Raw genomic sequence first — 4481 nt, forward strand, 5'->3', positions numbered from 1 at the left:
ATTTGTTTAATTTTTTTATGAGTCTTCGCTTTCTCATTTGCAAAATGGAAATGGTGGTGTATAATTAGAGGTTGTAATTATCCTGAGATGAGTTTGTAATAAACTGTCCAAGACTTTACTATTCCAAAATGACGATGCCTCTTGGTCCCTAGGTGAGGATTTCCATCCCAGTACATTCAACTTCCACCCCAAGACCAACTGACCATCTCTGAATTATTTCTGGGGGTTCCAGGTGCATCTCTCGTCTGCCTAGGCAAAAATTGGTCCATGAATTTATGCTTTGGCTTTCTAGGTCTTTTATTCATTTGCTCAACAAATATTATTAAGGTCTTTTTTGTTTGTTTGTTTGTTTTTAAACTTTATTCATCCACACTGTTCTGGAGAAGGGCAGGCTCACTTTAATATGCTATCCCCTCAGGCTTCTGCCAGTTCTCACTCCATACATTTCTGCTCATCCTGCTTCTTTTTCTCTGCTATCCTCCTATCTTCTTCTGCCCAGGGTTTTGGGTAATTGTAGCGCCTGGCTCCGTAGGCCACGCTGAGGAACAGGGCGGACTAACTGCCCAGCTTGATGAGCGGAGAGACCTGCACCGGTGAAACCATCTTGTCCATGACCCTCCCACCGGAAGCCCAATTTGGACCCAACAAATAATATTAAGGCCTGATCATACGCCAGAGCTTCCCAGGTGGCACAGTGGTAAAGAATCTGCCTTCTAATGCAGATGGAGACATAAGATACATGAGTTTGATCTCTGAATCGGGAAGATTCCCTAGAGTAGGAAATGGCAACCCACTCCAGTATTCTTGCCTGGAAAATTCCATGGACAGAGGAGCCTGGTGGGCTACAGTCCCTGTGGTCACAAAGAGCCAGACATGACTAAGCACGCACACACTCATGCTACTGTGTGCCAGGCACTGAGAGGCAAGGAGCAAGACAGAGATGGTTTCTGTGTTCACAAAGATGGCATTCTAATGAGAGGGAAGGCAAGAAGAGAAGTACATCAGCAGTGATGAACACTACCCAGGAATATAAAACAGGGTTGTGTTAGAAGATGTCGAATGGGGAAGTGGGGGCACCTAAGGCTTCTCTGGGGAGGAACTGTTGAGAATGTCTGCCTCATAACTGCCGTTTGCTTCATTATCGCCTCTGCTGATGCTTTCTTGGGATGCCTATGGTCTGTGGCTGGAGGGAATTGGCAGTGCTATGGAAGGCGTGGATCTCTGTCATCCAACGTTTATTGCTCAGTCTCCCAATTCTGCTTAACTGCCTCACTTGGCTCCCAAAGCACAGTCCTCCAGTCCTTCATGGAACCAGAATCTCTACATTCTTGCCCTTCACCTGATGCCAAAAGCTCAGCCTCTCTGTACACTGGTGTGAAATCAAATCTCAGAGAGAGTTTTGGGTGAAGTAGAAAAGAACAGCTTTATCGCTTTGCCAGGCAAAGGAGGACACAGTGGGTTCCTGCCTCAAAAAACTATGTGTCTCAACCCAGGAGGATTTGATGAAGAGTTTTATAGCAATAGTTCAAGGGTGGTGCTGTGGGTCTCAGATGGTGGGTCTCCTAATCTTGATGCCCTTCTCTTGTCCCTTTAATCTTGCATCAAGTGGCTTGGCTGCTCCTCTCTTGATTAGCAACTGTTTGAATCTGCCCTTTGGAACTCGGGGAAGGTCATGGAGGCTGGTCTTGCCTACAGGAAACGGGGGACAATAAAAGGCCTCCATGCCCAGGAGCCCTGCAGGGACCCACTTGCCCTCATACCTTCTACTGCAAGGTGTTCAAGCATTCATCTGGACTCAGTCCCTCTTCTACCCCTTTCCTCTCAGGCTCATTCCATTCTCCAAAGACAGCTCCTTCCTCCTTGTGTGCTGTGTGTTCAATTGCGTCCAACTCTTCATGACCCCATGGACTGTAGCCCTCCAGGCTCCTCTGTCCATGGAATTTTCAGGCAAGAATACTGCAATGGGTTGCCATTTCCTTCTCCAGGGAATCTTCCCAACCCAGGGATCGAACCCAGGTCTCCTGCACTGCAGGCGTATTCTTTTACCACTGAGCCACCTGGGAAGCCTTCTTAGGTCAAAATTAAAGCTCTCCTTATCAATCCAGGGTTCTGACTGCCTTGACACAGGGAACATTGTGTCCCTACCCAGGTACTCCCCAGGAAGAAGTACAGCCTCAGGGGAAGATCCTGAGATCAGAGCCAGAGTACCTGGGTTTGATACTGGCTTTCCTCCTTGCTAGTTTTGTGACCAGCCTCTGCCTCAGTGTCCTTAACTGTTTAAGGAACTAGAAGAAAAGCTCTACCTTATGGGCTCCTGGTGAGGATGAAACAAAGTTATACAGACCAAGCGCTTTCAACTGTGGCTGACAAATAGTACATGGCAGAGTTTTATCACACAAATCTAAAAGACTTTCAACAGTGGGTTCATTGCAAGGATTCAACATGGATCCTTGTGTGTTAGATGCTCAGTCATATCTGACTTTTTGCGACCCCATGGACTGTAGCCCACCAGGCTCCTCTGTCCATGGGATTTCCCAGATGAGAATACTGGAGTGGGTTGCCATTCCCTTCTTCAGGGGATCTTCCCTATCTAGGGATTGAACCTGGGTCTCTCACGTTGCAGGTAGATTCTTTTCCATCTGTGCCACCAGGGAAGCTTAACATAGATCTTAATTGATTTTAAATAAAGCAGAAACAAAAGATGACAAGAATCAAAATTTGATGGTTAAAGTCCGGGTAGAGAGAGGGAGGTCCTACTGCTGCTACTGCTGCTAAGTCGCTTCAGTCGTGTCCGACTCTGTGCAGCCCCAGAGATGGTAGCCCACCAGGCTCCCCCATCCCTGGGATTCTCCAGGCAAGAACACTGGAGTGGGTTGCCATTTCCTTCTCCAATGCATGAAAGTGAAAAGTGAAATTGAAGTCGCTCAGTCGTGTCTGACTCTTAGCAACCCCATGGACTGCAGCCTACCAGGCTCCTCCATCCACTGGATTTTCCAGGCAAGAGTACTGGAGTGGGGTGCCATTGAGGGAGGTCCTAAGTGAAGCAAATTGCTACAGTGACCAGGCCTTATTAGAGTAGGAGAACTTCCTAAGTATTAACAACTTGTAAAGACAAGGAAAACAGCAAATGAAAAGCAAGTTGAAAGTAAGAAAGCCTGCCTCTGAGTAAACTGCACTTTGAACTCTATACATTTTTGTTGGGGGGCAGTTGGAAGAGTTTCCCTTAAAAAAAGTATTACTTGATTCACTCCCGGATGGAAACTCCTTGGAAAAAGAGAAAAAAAACCTAAGGATCTTCTGGGTCAGTCAGCTGTCGATGTTCATTAAAAGTCATTGTGTGTTAAAAAATGTGCAATGTGAGAGTTATGAGTTAAGTTTTATTTGGGGCAAAATAAGGACTGCAGCCCTCAAGAGAGCAACTCAGATAGCTCTGAGAAACTGCTCCGAAGAGACAGGGGAGAAAGTCAGTATAAATGTGACTTTGGTGAGTATATATTTTTCTAGAAGGTTTTTGCTAGTCTCGTGAAAGTTTCTGCTAGTCACTAGGAGCAGTCATTACTCCGAAGGATTTCAGTGCTTTTCTGGATATTAGGAGGCACAAAAGTTGGATTCATAAAGTCAGCTTCTGGAAATATCTATCTGAAGACCTGTTCTGCCAGTTTTTTGCTTGAGCACAGAGTGCCTCATTTCTGCTCTCCAGAAAGTCAGCAACTGCGGCAGCACATGATTTGATCCTTACAGAGGTGGATGGCAAGTGCCCATGGCAAGTGCCAGTCTGTGGTTGACTCGGCTATATCGTAGTATGTCAGTGACTTAAACTTGGTCTTTAATGAAGCTCATTTGCTCATTGCCCAGCTAAGCAGGCAGCCCTTTGCTTGGTAGCTTAACTGCTCTCTCTCTCTCTTCACTGTTTAAACCCAGCTTTGCTGGACTTATATCCCACCTAAAACGATGGCCAGGTGGGAGCTAATGCCTCACCTGCATGGACTGGCCACCAAAAGGCATCAGGTCATCTCCAAAATCCCACACAGAGAAACCAGCACTTGGGGATTGCTCCCACTGGGTCCCCTCGGTAACCAGATTGTCCTGAAGCAGTTTTCAAACTGTGAAACCCATAAAGTGAAATTTATTACACTTTGCTGTATTTTACTACAGTTGAAACATTCAGATAAAATTTACTGAGTAGACGTAAAACTCCGTTGATAGGAAAATGAACTATTTTCACAGGCACTCTCACTGAGTGGTTTTGTTCACTGTACTGAATCCAGACCTTCCTAGAAGGCTATCCTCCTGTTTCAGCATAACTGAGGACAGGTAAATATAACAACTCCAGCTTTGCAGCCCTGTGGCCAAAGCTGACAGGCATAATCTGACCTGCCACTCAAGGTCCTCCACCAATTCTGCTCCTCTTAACACTCACTGTCAGAGATGAAACATGTCGCCATTCTTCGGTTCTGAAGAGGGGTCGCAGGTGGTGATGA

The 4481-nt window shown here is 46.2% G+C and overlaps 1 pseudogene; it reads right to left on the reverse strand.

Moving 5' to 3' along the window:
* Positions 1 to 393: 393 nt before the first annotated feature.
* On the reverse strand, positions 394 to 603 carry LOC113905960 (annotated as a pseudogene).
* Positions 604 to 4481: the final 3878 nt, after the last annotated feature.

The sequence above is a fragment of the Bos indicus x Bos taurus genome, chromosome 15 (genome assembly GCF_003369695.1).
Source record: "Bos indicus x Bos taurus breed Angus x Brahman F1 hybrid chromosome 15, Bos_hybrid_MaternalHap_v2.0, whole genome shotgun sequence".
Lineage (NCBI taxonomy): Eukaryota > Metazoa > Chordata > Mammalia > Artiodactyla > Bovidae > Bos > Bos indicus x Bos taurus.